This window comes from Macaca thibetana, chromosome 5, assembly GCF_024542745.1.
Source record: "Macaca thibetana thibetana isolate TM-01 chromosome 5, ASM2454274v1, whole genome shotgun sequence".
In the NCBI taxonomy this organism is placed as follows: Eukaryota; Metazoa; Chordata; class Mammalia; order Primates; family Cercopithecidae; genus Macaca; species Macaca thibetana.
The window spans coordinates 69400009-69425317 of record NC_065582.1 but is presented as its reverse complement, the minus strand read 5'-3'; the positions used below and the strand labels follow the sequence as shown (position 1 = coordinate 69425317).

General features: G+C 35.2%; 1 long non-coding RNA gene across 5 annotated transcripts in view; it reads left to right on the top strand.

The window, feature by feature from the left end:
* LOC126955343 (uncharacterized) overlaps nucleotides 1-25309 on the top strand; it is a 243145-nt gene that overhangs the window by 91125 nt on the left and 126711 nt on the right. For 3 of the 5 annotated variants that reach the window (XR_007725905.1, XR_007725902.1, XR_007725903.1), the window contains exon 3: nucleotides 851-929. This is a non-coding gene — a long non-coding RNA (uncharacterized LOC126955343). Of the gene's footprint in view, nucleotides 1-850; nucleotides 1086-6700; nucleotides 11866-25309 lie in introns of those variants that run through there. The other 2 variants (XR_007725904.1, XR_007725901.1) reach the window with 2 other exon arrangements.

Below are 25309 nucleotides of genomic sequence, written 5' to 3'. Positions count from 1 at the left end.
GGGGGAATGGGGGAATACCCAGTGCTTGGGTATGAAGACATTTCTCTTTGCTAATGGAAAATATGTTAGGCCAGGAGTATCTCTCAATGATGAGTCTTCTTTGGGATGCCCGTGTTATCTTGAGTAGAATGGAGAGGTAGAAAAAAAAGTTCTCTTCCTATGAACTGCCCCCTGGAGCTCTTCTTTCCCATGTGACTTCTGACTGCGGGAGGAGGCCGAGGAAGAAAGATTGGACCTGAATTAGGTGTACATAAGTTGTTGAGATCATCCTTTGGGTCATTTCTACTGGATTCAACGTTTGAAGATGCCCAATCTTAAGGGTTAACAAAAGACAGTAAATTTTGGTTTCTGCTGGTCTAAAGAGAGTATGCCAAGCTAGACAGCAGGATAAATTGCATAAGGCTTCTGTGGAGAAATTGTTGGAAAATATAGTAACTTGATGGAGGAACCATTTTCCTATGATTCTAGATCCATTGAGGTAACATTTTGGATGCATTCAAACACTCAGTCCTTCAACTATCACAACTTAACGCTACTGCTTTCTTGGTGGACTGATAATCCAGAATATAACGTGGTGGTCCTCTCCGACTTTTGATATATGCCTTGTTTTAAGCACTGGGATAAAAGGAGCTCTTTGAAATTTAAGGAATTAAATGTAAGCTCTACCCCATTGAATTTTTTTCTGTCATTTGTATTTTCTTTTCTTAATTTATTGAGTTTTCTCTTGGCCAGTAGAGTTTTTGATCAATTAATGTGAACAATTACTTTTCCCCCATGGGAAACCATTTGCCTTTAATAAGAGCAACTGCTTTTTAATTCTTCTGTTAAAATGTTTGCTTGTTTTCTATAGGTGTGCATCATTTCACAGTTATTGGCAGTGGTTCAATGGTTTCATCGGCTTTGAACAGTTTCTTCTCTATCATTAAGAGGTAAGTTCTCAATTTATTGAATATTGCCATGTATGTTATTTACTTTGTTTTCTCAGTGAAGGCCAATAATGTCTTTAAGTTTTTTGGTGAAGATTTCGAATATCACTTTCAAACTGTGCACTTTCTATCTTCAATGAAGTCAGTTTAAAAATTTTTAAAATCTTGGTTTGGAGAATTTAAATTTGATCTGTAAATTTATTATATATAATAGAAACATGCTTGAGAAGGTGAATATTATAAAATAATAATTTTAATAATTGCTGATTTTTCAAAGAAAATCTCTGGAGTATATAGAGCTTTTCTAAACCAGTCTTATATTTTTCCCCTGAAGACCTGTTATGAATATGTAGCTGGAGAAACTTTCCCAAATGTAGACAAGGTTGGAATACTTTTCCAATGTCTGCTGTTGTAAACGTTGTCCATGTTTAATAATATTAATATGTTATGATATAAACATTGTCTATGTCTAATGATATTAAAATGTTACTAATATCACCGTGAACATTCAATATGCAACTTTATCTTTCTGTCTTTGGCACCTGAGGAAACAAGTAGGTTTCCTTTCTTGGTGTGTGTAATGTGACATATACCTGCCGTTGGACTATTGTCACAAAGTTACCAACTTAAGCCAATGGTTTTCCCTTCCTCTTGCAAAGTAGTTGATTATTAGGGAATTGATGTCAAATGACTTAAGTTTAAAGCTTTGTGGAATAGCTCTGTGTGTTTGTGTGTGTTTGTGTGTGGTGTGTATTTGGGGAAATGCTTATTAATATCTCTGTTATTGATCTTACTGTCAATTGATGTGCTTACTCAACTGAATAGTGGCAATCTTATTATCTATTGCTACATGTGCTGTGAGTATGCAAACAGTCGTTTATCAAAACCCGGCTTGTCATAAGATTAACTTTTTGTTTCTATTCAAATATAAAGATGGCAACAATGAAACTCTCTCGTAAGATGATCTTATTTTCTACTGTATTTCATTATGGTAAAGAAAAATTTTAAAGGCATTTTTCAAAAGACTATAATATATTTCACCTAAATAAATCCCTGTCTTTAAAAACATGTATATATAGCATATGTATTTGTGTATAAGCAGAAGTTTTGTTTATGTCTGTGTATACAATACACTTACCTCTTTTCATTACAGGATAGAATGCAAATCTAGGAAATCCTCTCAAAGGGGATTATCTTTTAACGTATTTGAGTCAATTTTAGAAAAGCAAACCACAAAACTTGATTAAATTACCAACTTTATTTGATTTTGTTTATTTTTAATGAATTCTTTTGTGATTTTTGTCTGGATAAAATTCAGGCTGCATACTGTACCTTTTGGAACATACTCATCAACAAATTGCAAACTTCTGCAACTTCCACATTTTTGAATTATCCTTTTGTTAAACTTTTTACAAAATCACCAAAAGAATCAAGAAAATATCATTTAGCAGGACTTCGTGTAACTTTTATACTTATGTTTGTTATAAGATCTGGGAACACTGATTTCCAGTATAAACCCAAGTATTTTTATTAAAAACTTGTGTTTCTGTTGTTAGTTTGAGAGCATCGAGTATCCTACCTGTTTACTCACTGCTATTTTTTCAGTCCCTGGAATGAAACATATGTGTAAAAGAAGAATGAATTCTAGATTTTCATAAAGTCATAGTAATAGAAAGGCTTTTTAGTGTCCCTGATCTCATCATCATAAGTTATCGATTGGTGAATAGTATTTTATATTCAACATGTACCTTCATGTACAAGATGGCCCTTATAAATAACAGATAAGATATGAAAAAAGATACCCAGAATATGTCTATGTTACTGATGAAAAAGTTAATGTATGTCATAATCAGGCTAGAATTCAGATATTCTCAGCTGTGTTTCACTGTACTTTTCATTGTATTGCCTCTTGATTAGAGATCTGCTGTCGCTTATAATCATATGGACCACTAATCTCTATAATATCTTCAGAGAGAGATGTTGTTGAAATTCTGTTTAGGATCTATTCCAGTGTATAATCATCCTCATTGATCAACAATTTAACCTAAAATTTAACCAAGTTACTTGACCAAAATTTAAGTTCATTTCTCCATAAAAGAACTCATGCATTACAACAGAAAGTAAGTTATACTTTTCACAGAATACTCTATATATACTTAAAGCATTTAAAAATAATTTCTCTTTCCAAATGTCTTTAATTTTTTAAAAATAAAACATACATTACTTTCTTGTAGTAATTTTTATTCCATTAGAACTTGTGTTTCTCCATTCTCCTCTGCCCTCGATATTTGTATCTCCACTTGATTTTACTCACTTCTTTCAAATTCTGTTTCCCACTATTACATATTCAAAATCTTAATTGACTTTCTACAGCATGGAAAAATACATCCTTAGCCTGGCATCCAAAACCTTAAGTGATACAATCCAACCTACAATTGCAACCTTAATTTTTTCAACTCATATGTATGTCTTATACATAATTGAGCTTCAGCCTGAACTAGGATGGACTTAAGAAGTTGTGACCTTAATATTTGAGATGTTGATATTGAATAAGTATGCCCAAAGGTCCATGGACTCCAGTCATTATTGAGGCACTCTTTGTATTGTAAGAATTACAAGCTGATGTGAATGTGAAAACAGCACTCAAATTATAGTGTACCCACTATACACAAGTCTTGTGGAAGGAGTTTCAAACATTTTGGTCTCAGGACTTCTTTACACTCTTAAAAATTATTGAGCCCTCCAAGGAGCTTTTGTTTAAGTGTGTTATATCTATAGATATTTACTCTATTAGGTTATATCACAAGTAAAACTGTGAAGAGGAAATACTGCTAATGCTGACATTTGCAGTTATTGGTGCAGTGGCTCATGTCTGTAATCCCAGCACTTTGGGAGGCTGAGACGGAAGGATTGCTTGAGTCCAGGAGTTCAAGACCAGCCTGGACAACATGGTGAAACCCCATCTCTACTAAAAATAACACAAATTAGCTGGGCATGGTGGCATGTGCCTGTAGTCCCAGCTACTTGGCCTGAGGCAGGAGAATCCCTGGAACCCAGGAGATGGAGGCTACAGTGAGTCGAGATAGCACCACTGCACTCCAGCTTGGGTAACAGAGCAAGACCCTATCTCAAAAAAAAAAAAAAAAAAAAAAAAAAAAAAAAAAAAAAAAAGCAAACAAAAACAAAAACAAAAAACAAACAAAAACTCTTAATAAGAGAAAGGCAAATTTTGAAATAAATAAATTATTGAGGCCTCCAAGGAGCTTTCGTTGAAGTAGGTTATATCTATAGATATTTACTCTATTAGAAATTAAAACCAAGAACTATTAATTTATTTAGAGTATTTTATCTATTTAAACTACTAATTAATTTAAATCAAAAGTAATAAACTCATTATATGTTAACATGAGTGCATAATTTCATCAAAATTAAACATTTTCTTAGTCTGGGCACAGTGGCTTACACCTGTAATCCCAGCATCTTGAGAGGCTGAGGCAGGCAGATCACTTGAGGTCAGGAGTTAGAGACTTATCTGGCCAACATGGTGAAACCCATCTCTACTAAAAATATAAAAATTTAGCCAGGCGTGGTGGCAGGCTCCTGTAATCCCAGCTATTCAGGAGGCTGAGGCAGGAGAATAACTTGAACCTGGGAGGCAGAGGTTGCAGTGAGCCGAGATCATGCCACTGCACTCCAGCCTGGGTGACAGATTGAGACCCTGCCTCAAAAAAAATAATAAATAAACACATACATACATTTTCCTAAAATATTTGTGAGGAAAGTGAATTTTTTTTTTTTTTTTTCAAATCTCTTCAGTATTTTGCTTAACAGAATATAGCTGAATCCTCATAGCTATTTCTGTATCCAGTTCATCACATAGCCTTTGGAAAAACTCCACTATGTATTTGTGAAAGAAGGAGAATGTAAAAAGCAAATAACTTCTGAATATTACAATGAATATGGTTTTGAGTTTGTGGACCCCCTCAAAATATCTCAGGCACCTCCTGGAAAAAATGTAAATCAGATAAAATGTAAACGTGATAAGACATATAGGCGGTAAGTGTTTTAAGAAAGTTTAGTCTACTCGGACAGTATGTGCTCTCATGGGCTTATCCATATAGGCAAATGCTTTATATTTTCCTTTGAAATCATCTGGTTTTTTTGGTTCATTGTTTCAGCTTTAGTTTGTTATGAAAATAGACACATGGTTGATAGGTTCTGTGCATTAGAGAATCAGGTCCTTGGAACACACCTTAAGAACCACTCACATAGAGGTTAAGAGCTTAGGCTTTGATGCCCACTGCCTGTTTGTGTAGATCAGCTTCTCCACTCCTAGTTCTGTAATATTGGACAGGTTATTAGATTTCTTATGCTACGGTGTTTCCTCCTCCAAAATGGAATTAACAATAATATATCTCGAGCTGTGTTTTGAGGGTTAAATAAATTAATACATGATTTGCAATTATATCCATTCTTAGCACTAGAAATAGTCAATTTTATGGCAAGGTCAATACATTTTTTTTCTATCTGGGGCTTCTCTCTCTATCCCTGGTATTCAGTGTCTTATCCAAATTAATATTTATTTGTCTTAAAGATAGAAAAGTAGGGAATACCTTTTATGTTGATCAAGTCAACATTTAGTGTTAATCCTTTGATATTTAGTTATCAAATAATTCAGATATAGCTGTATTACCACAGGGATTTCAATATGTACCTGAAAGAAGTAAGAGCAAGCTCTAAACATTTTCATAAATCTACAAAGTCTTATTCATTGCATTCATTTGCATCAATTTTCCTTTTTTTTCAGCAATCTGTCATGCTTAATTTAGTCCTTCCTTTCTCACTACATTAAGAGAACATAAACAGGCCGGGCGCGGTGGCTCAAGCCTGTAATCCCAGCACTTTGGGAGGCCGAGACGGGCGGATCACAAGGTCAGGAGATCAAGACCATCCTGGCTAACATGGTGAAACCCTGTCTCTACTAAAAAATACAAAAAACTAGCTGGGCGAGGTGGCGGGCGCCTGTAGTCCCAGCTACTCGGGAGGCTGAGGCAGGAGAATGGCGGGAACCCGGGAGGCGGAGCTTGCAGTGAGCTGAGATCCGGCCACAGCACTCCAGCCTGGGCGACAGAGCGAGACTCCGTCTCAAAAAAAAAAAAAAAAAAAAGAGAACATAAACAAGTCTAGAATTCATTCATTCATTCATTCATTCATTCATTCATTCATGCATTCATCGTGTACCTGTTGTGAAATGCCAAGCATTCTGCTAAGCTCTGTTACGGAATCTTAAAATCTTGTGGCAAAAGACACATTAAATCAATGAGCAACAAAACAAGTGTATAGATTTATAATGTGAGAAGATTTTGAAATGGTCTTTCTTGTTGCTTTTTTATGCTTTCAATATTATCTTTATGACATATTAAATGTTTAAGCTTTTATTAAAATTGACTTTGTTATATTCACTTTGTTATATGTAAAATAATCGGTAAGAAATGATTGGGCAGAAAGGGAAACCATGAAAAGAGCATTAGTTGATCTAGCTTCTGGTTTCAACTTTGACACTAACTAACAATATGATTTGAATAAGATATGAACACTTTACTCTCATTTTTCTCAAATACAAAAGTAGGCAGTCATCTAAAATCTCTCCCAGAGCTATTATATTTGTTATTTTAGGACTAAGTATATCTTTACACCAATTTTACCATGTTGTTTGAGTGAGGTATTATTCTATTGTAGCATTTTAATTTCACAATTGTAATTACTTTTTTCAGTCTATCAATCCATGGAATTGCGAGCATCTTGAAGTTGGTTTCTGAATCGTCTTCGTTTTTATGTACCCAGAATGCTCAGTGCAAATTTTGTTGAATGTTGAATGTACTTTTAAACTGTATTTGTGATGGCAAGTAAAAGACTTTTCATTAAGTTTCCTGGAATGACCAACGGAAACAGGTCTGAACCTACGTTTCTGAGTACATTGAAAAGAATAGTAAGTGTTTCATAAAGGTTAAATTTTAAGGAACAAGGGCTCTACTTGGTTGGACTTTTCACATATGAAACTGTGTTCACGAGTCTTTAATTTTATTGTGTCCAGCAGATGGCACTAGTGCCTCAACTAAAACTCCAGTTTGAAGAAAATGTAAGATAATGCATACCTTAAAACTAAGCTGATGTTATAAAAATCCAAGAGAATATCACACACATATTCAGATCTGTATAGTTAAATGAAACATGAAATTGCTGAATAAGTATTTATCTTTAAAAAAATTCTCTGAATTTTATGTTTTAATTCATCGCAATTACTCTAGAAAAATAAAAGACTACGAAGGGGAGAAAACAAACACAAACTGGGGAAATATTCCAGAAGAAAAAGTTCCTCCAAGGTCAGGACATGCTCCAAGATGCTTTTTGGCCATATCTTCTCTGCAAAATTTATGAAAAATAATCACAAAAAGGAATAAAAACTATTCAATTTCTTCTTTTTCTAAGCTGTCTCTTGTCTTCGTTGTATTTTAGTACCCTACCAATTGTATACAATTATGAAAGAGACATGCATGAGATACTGTTGAAAATTATAGAATAAAAGCAAGAATAGGCCAATACTTCTAAAGCTTAACTTGAAAAAATTATTGTTTTTCAGAAAGATTTTTTGGCATTGAAAGCCTTGATTCATAATAACATCCTCCTTCTTGAATATTGTTATGTTCTTTTCCCAATCAAGCAATCAACAGTTTTCCTTTTCTTTTAAAATCTGAAATGAACAAATGTTTACTCACAAAATCTTAAAATGTCATTTTTTTATTAGTAAAAATCTTTACTGCCTTTCTTATTATATGCAGTTAGGCTATATTAGTTGTTAACTATTTGTAACTTTTAAATTTGATATGTTCACCCTTTCATTTAATCTATTTTTTCAAACCTAATGAATATTATTAGCTGATTGAAATTAACAACTCATTTAAAAGAAACAGAGTTTTATAATATCCTGTTTCTTCCTCAGAGTAGTTTGATAGTATTAATGTAATAACTATTCTCACTTTTTTCAATAAGATCAAAGTAATGATTTGGTGGAAGCATGGAAACAACATTTATTTGCCCTTAACTGGATCTTTAATACAGCACCTCTACTTAAGAAATTTAAGAAATACTCTGAGAAGCTATTTATATAGAGAGATTTTATCATTCAATCATGCTTTTGGTGAAATAATTATTAAAGATTATTAAGCATTAAATAACTATTAAGGATTCTTAAGGATTAATATGTAAAAACATAAGGCTTTAATTTGTTGATTTTTAAAAATTCTGTAATTTAATAATAATGTTCAAAGAAAGGAATAGAAACATCTAGTCTCAAAAGTGGGAGGGGCCTATTGTGACTTCCCTATCTCTTTTTCTCCTCAACCTCTCTAACTCAGTGACTCATCTAGTTTTACTTCATGTCTGTTGTCATTATCTTGAGCAAATAAAAAATAGAAGGAATAAAAATCAAGAATGTGTGCCTTAGGAGAGGACAAGGTACCATACAATCTCATATTGAAAATTAAATAAAAATATACTAAGTTATAAAACCAAAGAGAGAGAGAAAACAAAACAAAACAACAACAAAAAGTATACTGTGAGTTTATGTGGTCACCAGTGTAGAACATGTAGTTACAGACTCTAGATTTCTTTAATTATTTTATGGTCATCTGAAGAATAATTGATTTGTTGGACTTTCACATACGGAAGACGTGATAAGACATATCGGCAATAGGTATTTTAAGGCAGTTTAGTCTCTATTCTGATAGTATTTGCTCTCATTGGCTTATCCATATAGGCAAATGCTTTATATTTTCCTCTGAAATCATTTGCTTTTTTGTTAATTGTTTCAGCTTTAGTTTGTTATGAAAATAGACACATGGTTGGTAGGTCCAGTACTTTAGAGAATCAGGATGAAATAATAGAAAAAGAGAACTTTCCCACCCTCTGCCTTACACTCTTCTATGCATGTTCAGGGGGAAAGTATGGTGAGAATTCAGTGTGTCTGCTCCATGCTAGCAGTTTCCTAGAGGTGGAGCAGTTATGAAAGAAGTGGGGATGGCCAGGAAAAGCTGGAAATAGCATCAGGAAATGTGGGTAGAGGCTATACAAATTTTGTGGACTAAATAGAATTCTGGTGGTTGGAATGCTTATCCAAACTACTTTGAAAATTAATTTACATTTTTTCCAGGGATAAGTTTTTATTATTTTTTAAAATGAGAGAGGGATGGGAGAGAGAGAGACAGACAGACAAAAAGAAAGAGAGAGAGAGAGAGAGAGACCTAGCAAACATCTACCCCTCATTCCATCTGCTCCTTAGGTGTCTCAAAATTAATTTTCTTCTTACCACTATCACAGATCTATTCAGAATTAATAGTATGACTTTTATGATTTTACCAACAATGTAAACTAAAGTTGTTTTTACATTTCTATTTTTAAAAAGCGAGTAAATAATTTTGATACAGAGAATCAAAAATAAACAAAAACAACAAAACAAGAAAACCCTTACCATCTGGGTTCTGCTACATTTGCACTGAAATCTTGGGTAGTAAATATATATCTGGACCATTTAAAAGTAACTTTACTGTGAGGCGCATCACATCAAATAGAGGCTGTTTTGTAGTCTACCTTGTATTTCACTGCTGTGAACTCTGTGAGCAAACAGAATTTGTTCACAGGGTGAAACACATATTTATGGTCCTGAATAAACTGCACAGATTCAAAACCTATTTGTGTGACAGTGCTAGACACAGGAATTCTGAGGCCAAATGGGATGTTTGTAGTCTACATTTGCATATCAATACCCAGACTCTCCTTTAGGAATACTGCTGCTTCATGACAATGCTGTTGTCTGAGGTCTGGGGGAAAGAAAACCCATAAACGTTTGGACTCACTTTTCAATGCCCTCAATTCCTTTTTTGTGCTTTGGAAAACTGTGAAACAGGGTCACCAAGTTCCATTCTCCATAGTTTTATTATGTTTTAAATGAAGCGATTGAACCTGCACAGAACCCAGACAGACAGACACCACATGGCCACTTTGTGGCAAGGCAGCTTCTTAGGAATGGTGAAGCTTGTCTTAGTGTGTTTCATGGAGTTGGGATCTGCACTATGGTTCCTTAAAGAACCAAAGTAAACCAAAATTCTTAAGCAAAATACTTAGAACCCTTTTTCCTGGGGAAAAAGTATACAATAAATAGTTCTTTTAGCTATTGAGAAGCTAACCTAAGCGTGTAATGGTTATTTGAAAACCAGGCTGTGGATATCAAAGAGATTTTATAAGGTGATGTCATTTTCTACCTGGCCAAGCTGCCTTGATGACTTTCAGTTCTTGTCCTTGAAATGGAGTTCTTGTCACACAGAGCCTTTCATAATTTTGCTGAAGAGTTATTTGGAAAAAAAAGATTTCATTATTTTTTTGTCTAGCAATGCTTTGGTCTTCCTGAGGGGAATTGTAAAAGTTAACGTTTTCCCTTATTTTTTAGAATGTAGTTGATTTTGTTAATTGCAACCCTCCAAAGAAACAAGATAAAAAGAAGGCCATGTTTTGATATTACTGCCCTTTTCTACTACTGCACATTTGCAAACATCTTTTGAGAATGCTATAACTGCAAATGTCAACATTAGCGGTATTTCTTCTTCACAGTTTACTTACAATATAGTGACATATTTTTCCATGCCACTACAAGGTATTGTGTTCTTAAATGCCCATTTTAACCCTACTTCATTTTAACTCACATACTGATTTGCTTTTAGATTTTGCCATTAATTTTCTTTTTCTATGCAATACAAACATATTTCTGCTTGAATATCTTTTTATGGTTACCTCAAGAATGACTTACAGGGTATAAAATTGTCTTCAATATAGGTGGCGCTGGGTTAGTAATATTTTAATTGCTTTGATCAGAGCTCTGAATAGTTTCCTGATTCTCCTCCAATTACCTATCTTCCTAATTCTTAGCTTCTAAGGAAGAAGATAAGAGTCCATCTGACAAAAGAAGCTATTCTGATCTCTAGATCCCATCTTTATTTGGTACTATTGACAAAGAAATGTCAGTGCCCGTGAAGAGAACATTGGTGGCTTCACTCTCCTTGATTTTTACATAAAATTTGGTATTACTGGCCTTTCTCTATTTTCTTATTTTCTTTTCTGCTATCTCTCTTCTCTTCTAACTGCTCTCAAATAGTACATACAATTGCATTCTTCTCTTTCTAAATTCCCTGTTTTCATGTTTTTCAGCGCCTTTAGGTCTTCACCCAATACCTCAATGTAGGTAATTCCAAAAATGATAATTTTACCCCAGTTCTACTCCAAGAGTTGTTTATTTGGTATTTCTATTGGTTATTATACTTATCACAAATCTTGGTAAGTCTGAAACTAGGTACTACAAAAGATTTTCTTGTGGTAGTTTTTAAATGTGTTCAAAAATTATTTGACATGATCCTCTTGAAAAAGTAGAGCTGGGCCAGGCGTGGTGGTTCACGCCTGTAATCCCACCACTTTGGGAAGCCAAGGTGAATGGATCACCTGAGGTCAGGAGTTCGAGACCAGTTTGGCCAACATGGCGAAACCCCGTCTCTAGTAAACATACAAAAATTAGCTGCGCGTGTTGGCATGGGCCTGTAATCCTAGCTACTCGAGAGGCTGAGGCAGGAGAATCGCTTGAACCTGGGAGGCAGAGGTTACAGTGAGCTGAGACTGTGCCACTACACTCTAGATTGGGCAACAGAGTGAGACTCTGCCTCAAAAAAAAAAAAAAAAAAAAAAAAAAGAAAGAAAAGAAAAGAAAAAGTAGAGCCTAACTCTCCTCTTCTTGAAGGTGTGCCAACTTTAATAATCCTTTCTTATGAATAGAATGTGACAGAACTGGCCATGTGTGACTTCTGAGGCTACATGGTTAAAAAAAAAAAAAAAAAAAAAAAAAAAAAAAAAAAAACTTTGCCAAAACTTTGCCTCTTCTGCCTTGCTTCCTCTTAGGTCTCTCACTCTGGAAGAAACAAGCCACCATATCATAAGAATAGTCAAGCAACCCTACAGAGATGTCCATGCGGACAGCAACTAAGGCCTTTCCATCATGGGCCCCCCAACTTGCAGGCCAGCTGTGTGAGCCAGCTTGCAAGTGGATCTTATAGTTTTAGTCATTCCTTTAGGTGATAATCCTGGTTGACATCTGACAGTAACCACATGAGAGATTCTAAGCCAGAGTCACCAAGATAAATTTTTCTTGAATTCCAAGTTTACAGAAAGTCTATGAGATAATATTGTTACTTTATGCCACAAAGTTTTGGGGTAGTAGCTTACGCAGCAGTAGGTAGCTATTCTAGCACTCCTCCAACAGCCACTTCATTTACTATACAGTCATGCATTGCTTAACAACAGCGATATATTCTGAGAAATGTATTGTGCAGCTTTGTTCTGTGAACATTGTAGAGTGCCTTTACACAAACCTAGATGCTATAGCCTACTACACACCTAGGCTATATGGCATAGACTATTGCTTCTAGGCTACAAACCTATATGACATGTTACTGTACTAAATACTGGGGACAGTTGTAACACAATGGTTAAGTGTCTGTGTATCTAAATATATCCAGATATAGAAAAGGTAGAGTATAATATGGTATGAAAGATTAAAAGATGGTACACCTGTATAGGACACTTACCACAGATGAGTTTGCAGGACTGGAAGTTGCTGTGGGTGAGTCAGGGAATAATGAGTGAATAAGAAGGCCTAGGAGGTTCCTATACACTACTGTAGACTTTATAAACAAGGTACACAGGCTTCACTAAATTTATACAGATTTTTTCTTCAATAATAAATAAACTGCTTACTGTAAGTTTTCTACTTTGTACACTTAAAAAAAAAACTTTTGGACTCTTGTAATAACACTTAGATAAAAACACAAACAGATTGTACAGCTGTACAATAGTATTTGATTTCTTTATATCCTTATTCTATAAGCTATTTTCTATATTTAAAATTTTTATTTTTTCTTCTTAAACTTTTTGTTATAAATGAAGACATCTACACACACATTAGCCTAGGCATTCCCAGGGTCAGGATCATCAAGACATCACAGGCGATCGGAGTTTTTCAACTCATTATAAATTTATGGGTCCCCCATCATATAGGTGGTCTATCATTGACCAAAACATCATTCTGCATCACATGACCATATATGAAGAATTAAGTTTCATGCCTTCTTACTTTGAAGTGATTTTGGTATCTGCTCCTTTGAAATTTAATTGCCATGTTACCCCAAATTTAACAGAGAGTATTGCGTCCCACATGGCTGTATTGCTTAGTCTTTTAACCAGTATCACTGATTCTTTTCTTTTAGTCTCCATTGTACACCTATAGAAGCTGATTTTTCTCTGAAATACGTGGACGCCATATAGTTCAAGTGCTCAAAAAACTCTAGAGTTGTTTTCATTTACCTTCAAGATAAAACCTTGTATTTCTTAGAGTGGTATATTGGATTCCCATTCAAAACTATTACTCCCTCTCCTCCTCCTCCATGGGAGGATACTTCCTGTCCATTTGATACTGGGCTTGGTCCTGAGACTTGCTTTGACTTCATGATAAACAGGGTATACTTCTAAACCCCTTAATTTGGACTCATCTATGTATCTTGCCTTGGCAATAGACTTTTAGCAGACTTGACACAAGCAGGACCATGAAATGCATATAGTTTATTGGGCTTGCTTGACTGTACTCTGCCATTCCTGTGAGAGGCACATCACTTAGCTAGACTGCTGGTTTGAGAAGGATGAGAGAAATATAGAGCATACATAAGCCCAACACAATGTGAGGAGTCAGGCACAGGTGGACCTACAACTTGAAGCAGAACTACTCATCTGCGCTCAGCATACATCAGCCAAAGCCTAGCAAACCCAGTAAGAATAAATGATTTTTGTGTTAGACCATCAATTTTTTGGAGTGATTTGTTATACAGCAGCAGCTGACTGATAGTTAACCTCTATTACCTTAGGTCCATCTTATGTTTTCAAATACATCATTTTTTTTTTCTGCCTAACATAGCCCATTATTTCTTGTCTCTTCTCTGTTTTCTAAATATGCTTTTCCATTCCTATTGACACAACTTTTCCATTTTTCCATAAATCCTGTTAAGATCCTATTGATGACAACTAATATTTATTTGTTAGTAATCTGTTCAGTCGTAATACTGTCTCTCTTATGGCAGAATGTTATTTTCATTTTGAGAGAAAATTAAATCTTAAAAGTTTTTAAAACTTGCCCAAATTCACAGAAGAAGTAAATCAGGAACAGAATTTGGACTCTGGGCTTTGTGATTTAAAAATCAATACTTGTAACTAAGATTCTATATTTGTGTTTTGGTCCCAATACCTTCTTTTTTGACAATTCCAATCCACGAATTTTGCTAATTTTTTCAACTCCTAGTGCATTTAATATTCTCAGCACTAATAGTTTTTATAATCATATTGAATGTGATTTCTTTAGCATTTTATAATTAATATAGCATCTTACAATCTTTTATTCTAGCCAGTCCTTATAACCTCTTTCTGAAGAATGTATGATTATTCTTTTGTCCAGGAAGAAAATAAGATCTCTGGTTAAATAATTGGTCTTAGCCATTCAGCTATATGTGATGGTGCTGAAAAAAGAGCTGTCACGAACTGAATTGTGTCCTCCCCACCACAAATTTATATGTCGAAGCCCCAACCCCCAATATGACTGTATTGAGTTAGAGATAGGGTCTTCAGGAGGGTAATAATGTCAAATGAGGTCCTAAGTGTGGGACCCTAATCTGATAACACTTGTGTTCTTATAAGAAGAGACACCAGAGTATGCATCTCCCTCTCTCTTTTTCTCTCTCCCACTCTCTCTCTGCATGTGACCAGAGGAAAGGCCTTGTGAGGACACAGTGAGAAGGCAGCCAACTATGAGCCAGGGAAAGAGGCTTTACCTGAAATCAACCCTGATGTCATTTCCATCTTGGACTTCTATCTTGGAATTCCTCCATTCTTTAAAACTTTGAGAAAATGAATTTCTATTGTTTACTCACCCAGTCTGTAGTATTTTGTTATGGCAGCCTCAGATAACTAATAGAAAAGCTAAGCTTTTTCACTTGCAATATCTCTATCCTCAGTTTCTTACATCTTTTCCACATTTACCACTAACTCTCTGAGGACAATGATGACATCTTTGTATTCCCCACCATATGTTATGTGTATAGTAGATTTTTCAATATTTCATAGGCTCACAGAAGATTTAAAAGTGGAGGAGGTCTAAGATGTTAACTTATCCTCCTGTTTTAAAGCTAAACAATTCAGATCCAGAGATGTTCAAAGACTTGGCCAAAATGGCTCTACAGTTAGTACAGAGCAGGGTATGAAAATCCAGAGCCCACTTGCAGCCTCTGGGAAACAGCACTTCCATTATTTCCCTGGGGGAGATGGAAATGGGATGCATCACCCTCACTGCTAATACCGTTTCTTGTTTTTAATAACATTGTATGATGGAGCCCAAACTGTACAGGAACTGAACAGTTGAAACTAGATCCTAATTCGAGTAAGCAAAATTGATACCACATGATGTACCAAAAAGGAAGTATACTCCAGGCTTTTCAAGGAAGGTGACAAAGCAAACACACTTAGCAGGCATATTCTTTTGCTCTTATTGGCTTTGTCAGTGAAAAATTTAAATATGTTCTGTTTTTGTATGAGAGAGTGAAAAATGTAAACATATTTGTGTGGTAAATCTAATTGCACATAATGTATTCATCTTTATTTTCCAAAAGGGGAACCTGACTCAGGTGGCCCCAGGACATGTCGGAGGCACTTACATATTTTCCTTCATCTATCAAATCAGTCTGTGCAGTGGGTTCACTGCTTTATGGTAGGGACACAATGTGTAAAAGACTGGAGCTAGAACAAAAGCCACCAATAAAACTAACCTTGTAAAAATGACAACAGGATCTTTCCACTGTTATCATGAACTATTTTAAATGCTAAAGCGAAAGGATGCCAACTGGTGGCCTTCTTGCCTCTCTCAAGAGAGAAGAAAATGATTAAATTAGCACAAAGCTTTAAATCTATTCCCACTTGGCAGAGAGGTCTGAAGCTGATCATCATGGTAGCATGTGAAAACTTGCAAAGTGGTGGTTAGTGGTACTTTTGCTTAATGGAAAAATAACACAAGTTGACAGTGCAGGCTGTCATTTTTATTCAGTTATTCATCCAACATTGAGACCTTTAAGTTAGATCACAAAGTTTCAGTCTCTTTTACTCTTGATTTTGAAGGTGAAGGTTGATCATGGTAATGTGAAACTCTACCAAAATCTCCATCTGCAGAGCGGAGGCATGGTGCTGTAGAAGGGCACTGGAAGGAAACTCAGATCACTGAGGTCCAGCCTCACTGCAGCTGTTGGTGCTTTCCTTGGCCCGTGAAGAGTCTCTTAGCCTCACTGAACCTATTTGCCTCCTTTGTACATGTTCACAATTAAGTCCATTCTTAATGCACAGTAGTGTGAGGAAAATATTAGAATACCATTTAAATTTGTATGATCTTTGATAGCTCATGAAACCCTTCTCATCTGTTTTTTTCTCTCGCATGCAAATGCAACGAAGTAGTTGGCCTAGGCAAAGAATTTATAACTCAGATCTCAAAAGCAAATGCAACAAAGAAAAATAGACAAATGAGACTCAAACCGAAAAGCTTTTCCACAGCAAAAGAAATAATCAGCAAACAGACAACCTATCAAAAGGAAGAAAAATATTTGCCAACTAAGTATCTGATGAAAGGCTAATACCTAGAATTTACAAGTAATTAAAACAACTCAACAAGAAAAATACAAATAACCCCATTGAAAAGTGGGCAAAGGACATGAGCATTTTTCAAAATAATACACACAGGCAGCAACAAACGTGAAAAAATGTTCAGTATTGCTAATCATCAGCGAAATGCAAATTAAAACCACAATGAGATAGCACCTTTCACCAGTCAGAAAGGCTTTCATTAAAAAGTCAAGAAAACACAGATATTGGTGAGGATGAGGAGAAAAGAGAATGCTTATATACTGTTGGTGGGAGTGTAAATTAGTACAACCTCTATGGAAAATACTGTGACTATTTCTTAAATAGCTAAAAGTCAAACTACCATTTGATACAGCAGTTCCACTACTGGGTATTTGCCCAAAGGAAAAGAATTAGTATATTAAAAAGACACTTGTGCTTGTATGTTTATCACAGCACTATTCACAATAGCAAAGATATGGAATCAATATGTGTCCATTAGCAGATGATTGGATGAAGAAAATGTGTATACATTCTTGGAGAAATATATATATACACACACACACACACAGGGTATTATACACATACACTCACACACACACCATATAATACTATCCATTTATAAAAAATAATGAAATCATGTCTTTTGCAGTAACATGGATGGGACTGGGAACCATTTTTTTTTTTTTTAGGTTACATCACTCAGAAAGTCAAATACTGCACATTCTCAGTAGGAGTGTAACAATGTGGACACGTGGACATACAGAGTGGAGTAGTGGACACTGGAGACTTGAAAAGATGGGAGGGTGGGAGGCAGGTGTGGAAAGAGAAACTTCCTATTGGGTACAATGTACACTATTTAGGTGACAGTCCCATTAAAAGCCCTGACCTCACTATTACACAATATTTCCATGTAACAAAAATGCACTTATACTAACTGAATCTATAAAAATAAAAATATAAAAAACCAGTGAATTAGGAAACACAGTAATATGTTTTTCTCATTCCAGACTGGGATGCCCAGAGGTTTTACATGCTTACGGTGAGGAACTGAGGCCAGGGTCACCTTGTCATAGTCACTGCATGGTGCTCTCTGGCAAAAGTACAAATGAGTACTATGTATGTGAAGGAGAAGTATTAGGCTATGATGTCTCTAATTTTTAAAATATTATTTTGACAACCTAAATAATAATATTGGGCTTAATTTTAAGGGTATGTAACATAATTATATTTTCACGTAACTCAGTTTTGCTCTAGTAGGTTACCAAATTTGTAAGCTTCATTTTCTACATCCATAAAATGGGATTCACAATATGCAATAAGTGAAAGTTTGTGATAATTCAATGTATTAAATCATGTAAATGCATAGGACTCTTCATAGCATATGGAAAGGACACAATAAACATAATTATTATTATTTTTGATCTTAGATAAATAAAATATATGTGAACTTAAATACGGAAACCACACATGCATATACATACACACAGGCTGGAAAACAGGCAAGTGGTTACTGAATGCCAAATAATCATTAATGCTAACAAGTGCTTGGGATTAAAAGGAGGCGTAAACCTCAAAAACATCCTGAAGGAGATCGTCTCTGCACTGGGCATTGAAGGGTATGGAGTATTTCAGTTTCAGTAATAGAGAAAAGAGAGCAGAGGAGAGCCATGGATAAATGTATAGAGGTAGAATAGTGCAATGTGCAAAATACCCTTGTTTTGGTAAAAAATGTGTTTGTACAGGAATAGTGGAAAAGTCAAGGCCATATTGTAAATCAGTGGTCTTTAAATTCTTCACTGGTAATTCAGATATGTCATCTGGTAAATAGAGGGGAATTATATATCATTTCTATGTAGATGATTGCATAAATTTATCAATGATTAGGTTCTATTTAAAAAGTAGTTGTTCAGTGTACCTCTAGATGTACTTGAGGTATACCCTATTATAAGGGAATGTTTTAATAATCCAGCTAACTCTGCAAGAGCATTATATATTTAAATGTATGCTGCATTGATTGCTGATTCATATGGATATATTGTCACAATCTGGCTTTTACACTTTTTAAGGTGCAGGGTCAATGACAGCGGTGTCCGCTGTTTTCTGTGCTTATTCAGGGTGAGAGCTTCTCAGCAAAACTGGTGAGGGGGTTGAAATGAAGTAGATAGTATATAAGCAACATTATCAGAGCTGTATAATCTTTCTTTAACCTTTCCTTCCAAGTATCCAGTGATTTAATACTTAGTACCACCATTTAATATAAGCCCCCAAAGTCCCTTTATAGGTACTATTAATTAATCAATTATAAGCCTAGATTAGGCCAGGTACTCAGATAGATGCTGAGGGTGGTTATAATCAGGCATGACCGCAAAGAGACGTGTGATTGGACAAAGTATAAGATAGATATACTGGGTTCATGTAAAACAGAATGAAAGAATGACTGTTTTACTGTACTGTACTCTGATTTTACTGTGAGTGGAGTAATTGACTGAGTCACCTTCTGCTACTTCTCACAAACCCAGGAAAGTTGGATGCCTTGCTGACCTCTAAAGTTACCTATTTGCCATCTCCCGGGTGTGCTTCATTCTGTCATCTCAGTATGGCAAAATCTTAGCCATTTCTCAAGAAGCTATACATTTGGGCACACTCGTGAGGATCTTTGCCACCAAATCTCTCCACCTCAAAGTTGTTTCATCCTTAGAAGAGAGGTGATAATAACTACAGAAATATTTATGGGACCCCAGAAATTAGAGGGAGAAGTTTAAAGGAGGAATTTCCAACTTCTCATTAGGAATCCCCAGAGCAGCTCAGTGTGCCTAAGAAGAGAGGGGCTGTAACAGTGCCAGAGTCTTCCATAGATAGCATGGAGGGGCTATGAAAGAGTCCTGGGAGTAAGGATGAGAGATGACTGAACACAAAACCGATGATGTAGACTGTGGGAGAATTTTGCACATCCTACATGATCCCAAGGAGGCATTATCTGATGATCGAAAATCATGGAACTAAGATGGTAATAATTTTTTAATGTGAACCTGAATGTGTAGCTTGAAAACATTACAGGCCGGGCGTGGTGGCTCACGCCTGTAATCCCAGCACTTTGGGAGGCCGAGGCAGGAGGATCACGAGGTCAGGAGATCGAGACCATCCTGGCTAACACGGTGAAACCTCTCTCTATAAAAAAATACAAAAAATTAACCGGGCGTGGTGGTGGGCACCTGTAGACCCAGCTACTCAGGAGGCTGAGACAGGAGAATGGTATGAACCGGGGAGGCGGAGCTTGCAGTGAGTCGAGATCACGCCACTGAACTCCAGCCTGGGGGACAGAGCGAGACTCTGTCTCAAAAAAAAAAAAAAAAAAAAAAAAAAAAAAACATTACAACTGCTGTATGGATCATGGGATCACATGTCTCCTCCTTCAGTGTTCTCTATGAAGAAATTGTCTTCTTTACATGTCTGCTCCTTGTTTAAACCTTTCTCATGACACTTTTTTTTGGGGGGAGAGAATTTATTAGAGTAACTAATATTAGCTGCTTGTTCTTCTTCTTTATTAGATTGCAATTTTCTTGTCCGTTTGTGTCCCAATTTGTCTTGTTCTATCCCCTTCCCTTGTAGAACCTAACACAGTGCCTTGTACTACTCACGTAGTAGGCACTTGTGTATATTTAATAATATACTCTGAAATTAACAGAATTATGAAGAAGGCAATACCATTTAGTTTTTATTCCAGGAAAGATCCTTTCATACAACACACTATAAGACAAGGGGGTATCACATACCACTTATCACATGTTTGAGTGGATTGGAACACAAACATGACATTTAACTAACATAATCAGATTTTAGCAAAATTCTGTCTGTGACATTGCGATAGTTTTGCAGAAAATTTACTCCGAGCTCTGTAAAGCAGGTGAAGCATCTTGTGGCTGCACATGGGTAATCATTATGTTTTCATAATGCCATTTTCCTTACCCATCATTATAGAAGTCTTTAATGGCAGGGCACTGTTTTAAAAAATATGTAACCATTCCATGATGATTGAGATATCCACTCACAAAACATTATGTAAGGGAAAATCTTGGCTATGATTGCTGAATAAACATTAAGAAACTGAACAGAGAAACTTTAATATGAAACCTGTAATTCTAAGAATTTTCTTCTATCCTGATCCTGGCCTCATTGCAGAGGGCTGTTGGAATAGTTTTTGTCTTTCCTTTCCAATTTTTTATTTTATTTCATTCTAATAGAATTGGCATTGTCCAATGTATACATTTCAGTATAAAACTTGAAAAATCATCTCCATAAGTCTTTATGGGGCTGTCCCACAAAACTGGCTACCTCATACTGAAAAAGATGGGATATTGATTCTTTCATGCATATGAGTAAAATTATTTTTTATGTGTCTCAAATTATAAGAGATTCCTACTAGAAGTGAAATTGAAATAATATTTTTATAACAAATGTGTTTGTTTTAGGGAAAAGAGTTTTGTATCTAATTAAGGTATATGGCAAATCAGAACTTTTATATTCTGGAACAAATATTCCTAATGTTTTGGCATTTTAAGTGATAAAAATTTAAGCACATTTTTATATGTATTTTGTACTTCTCCTTATAATATACTTACATATTTATATTTATTTTCCAAAGTGTTTGCATTTTAGAACCACCTAATACTTTAGAGGTAGTGACAATTTTCTTATTTAAAAACAAAACCAAACAAAGAGAACAACAGCACAAATCCTCTAGTCTGAGAATGCATTGGCTATTTATATTCTTACCTTTTCAATCTCTTAACCTGTATCCTAGAGCATCAGAATAAGCAAGACAAACACCTTGGATGGAAGCACATGCCTTTGCAGTGTTCTCACAAATGTATATTCCCATTTTTACAGATCCAGAGGGATGTAAGTGTACTTTAAGTTTATTTTAGGATCATAGCTATATTTATTTCTCATAGTTAATGGTAAGATTTCATCACTATTGGGAACTGATGTCCGTAAAGTAGGAAAAAAAATCATTCTTCAATGACAAAACATGGTTTTATTTTATTTTTGAGACAGGATCTTGCTCTGTCACCCAGGCTGAAGTGCAGTGGCATGATCATGGCTCACTGCAGCCTCCACCTACTGGGTTCAAGTGATCCTCCCACCTCAGCCTCCCAGGTAGCTAGGATGAGGTGTATGCCACCATGCTCCACTATTTTTTTAAAAATATTTTTAGTAGAGATGGAGTTTCACCATGTTGCCCAGGCTGGTCTTGAACTCCATGGCTCAAGTGATCCTCCTGCCTCGGCCTTCTAAAGTGCTGGGATTATAGGTGTGAACCACTGAGCCTGACCCAAATGTGATGTTCAGAAATTATAACTTTGATTTAAAAGGAGTTAGAAAAAAGAAAGTAAGAACACCTTTCTTCTTCTTTCATACTGCATTTCACACCACAATTACTAATATCAAACAAAGAATGGAAAGTCATGTGAAAAAATTGTAAAGGGTAATTCAATACAAGAACTTGCATAGAATTATTTCCCATTAACTAATCAAAATCTTCATTAATGTAAATGAAATCTATTTTAACTTCAAGGAATGTCATTGATTCTTTAAGGGGTCTAAAAGAATAAAGAATAAATGTATAAAAATAGTGATATGAATGTAATGTGTAATTATACATCAACCTAATTGCACAATATAGTACAACGTGTAATCAGTATGGTGAAGAGCAATTTAGTCATCATTAAGAATTCTTAGGTATTTGCTTCATGGTTCAGTGATACAAAGCAAATGTACATTTTATACTCATATCACTCATCACTTTTAAACTGATTTCAAGTTTATTCTTTATTGAGTACAGAAATGGTCTGTCATTGATTTCAAATAACTTTTAAATATAAAAATGCTTTGATATTATATTACTTACGATATACTTAACCTACATGCTTTAACCTTCTACAGTTCAGCCCGCTACTTTTTATTCTTACACACAAACTTAAACGTCAAATTTTGAGTAAAATCCTTCATTAGCTGGTATCTCTTTTTGTTGACATATCCTAGAGATATTCTAGTTCCAGAAAAAGGATAAAGAGACAAGAATCTTTAATCACCAAATCACGAAATCTTTAATAAATAGAGTTGGATAACCTCTGGTGTTATCTTCATAGCCTTGTAAACTAAAGATATTTCAGATAGTAGTTATTGTCCCCCTTTAACAAAATCATTGTTACCTTTTGGAAGTCTACAAATAGCACACTAAATAAAATAGTCTTTTTTTTTTTTTTTTTTTTGTACTACAGTAGCATTAAAAAATAAACAACAGCCTCTTTGCTAAGATTGTCTAATGTATATTAGATACATTTGAGCAAATTTTATTTAAGTGATTCCCTGTCTTCCATGAACATGCACATTAATAGTCTTGGCATGTAGTTGGGCCCGTGACCATATATAATTGTGGGACATAGATTTGTAGAGGGAGAAAATATTGCTGTATTTGTCATTGCTTCTCAAACTTTAATGTGCATATGTATCACCTGGGGATGGTTGTTAAAATGCAGATTCTACTTCATTAGGGTTGGAGTAAGGTCTGGAATTCCACATTTCTAACAACCTCAGATGATTCCAGTGCTGCTGGCCCACTGAACTTCACTTTGATAGGCAGGCTCTGTGATGTATTTTTATCTTTCATCTTGAATTAAATGAAATCTCTTAAAGAAAGAGACCTGACATATCTTCGTTTTTTCCCCAGCAGTGCCAAGCACAGCACTAGGTATCTAATGGGTGCTCCACAAATATGTGTTGCTTATCTAAAGATAAAGCAAGAGTAGAAGACATATCTCTCTCTGATGACCTAATTTTTGTTTTCTTTCAGAAGGTATGAACAACCAAGGAGGCTTCTTTTCAACGTTTACATTTATTTGGTACAACTCAGGATAGTGGTATTGTCTGAGAGTAGCAACTTGAACTTATAAGAACTACACTAGAAGTCACAGAACTTGGAAAGGGCAGCCAGACCTACCTATTTGGGTCACTAGACTGTTTTCAAATTCTGGAAATTATTTCTCTGGTCATTTCTCTGGTTATTTAGGAAACTTTAATGACAAATCTATGATTGCTTCTTTCTTCCTATCCTCTGCTTTCCCCGTTTTTAATATGTTCTAGGACTATTGCTTTCTTCAACCCATAGAAATAAAAGTACTGCAATAGCCCAACATGTTAGAGTCATAAACCCTTCAAGGGAAGGTAAGGAGGAAACAGAAGGCTGAGGATAATGCCTTGAAAGTTCTTTTTAATGTTAAAGCATCAATAGATAGTCATGTAGAACTATATGTACATTACTTTGACCTCTCTTCTAATATGACATTGTCCTTGAAACAATTTATTCATACTATTTCTAGTTAAAATTGCTTCTAAGCATTTTTGGCTACTGAAAATGTCAAAGGTGTGTACTGTTCTATTTTGTTGCTTGATCACTGGGAATCTATTTGCAAATGTGCAAAATGAAGTGATCCTATGGAATGATTGGGCAGCTTGGCTCCCCGCTCTGTGATGGGTGTATAATTTTGCTTAATATGTAAACAGTCTTTTCAACACTCTCTGCTTAAATAATCATTATTGGTTTGCTTTCTTCTAGTATTCCATATTAAGTAATGACTTGGCTAATGTGAAGGATGCTTGAAAGTATATTAGCATCAAGTTCAAATATAGAGAGATTAAATAACCTTCCCAAGGTCAACACACTGGTCATTGACAAATATGGACCAGATCTCATCTCCAAAACCCCACATAATTGTACCAGGTTAGCTCATTCTTTCTTCCTAGACATCTTATTTTCCAGGGAGTAGTGAAGGTCTACAAAACTTTCCTACTAAATAGGAAATATATTTTGTTGTCAGATGTAAGCCCAGAAAAGCTATGGCTAAACTGCTATGTATCAAAAACATTGCAAACTTATAACAGAGTTTAAAATTTACTTCTAGCTATGTTTAGAGCCCTAAGGAGATAATGGCAAGTCATTTTTTCTTCTTTATACATATGTCATCATTTATGGACAGAAAATAGTTCTCAATTGTAAAAAAAATAGCTCTCTATAGGATTTGCTGAGTTTTCTATGGCTAGAGTTATTAAGTAAAATAAATGGCATCTGAGAGCATTCTGCTTTGTCTTTGGCTTCAAATAATGTATTTTACTATATTTTTTCATTCTTGGCTGCCATAAGTGGCAGAAAGAAAACCACTCTTCAAATGGCTAGTGCCTAAAAAGCAAATACTTTGTAGATCTTGGGGCCAGTGTAAACTCAGAATGCAAGATATCTTCCTCAGCTTCAGTACTTGCACAATGCCTGTCTTTATTAAACATGAGTGATTTGCAAATATGACGTTTTTGAGACAGCTAATGTCATGGGCCAAAATGAATGGAATCGAAACCTGAGACACATTTCTGTTAATGGGGCTCTTTTTGAGAAACGTGCATTATTTTATCAGCTTCTTTATTTTAACCATTCTACCCTGTCAATACTAATACCAAGTGTTCATTTTCTTTATTATTTTAAATGGGAGAAAACATGCAGAAAACTTAATAACTGTTCTATTTTTAAAACCTTT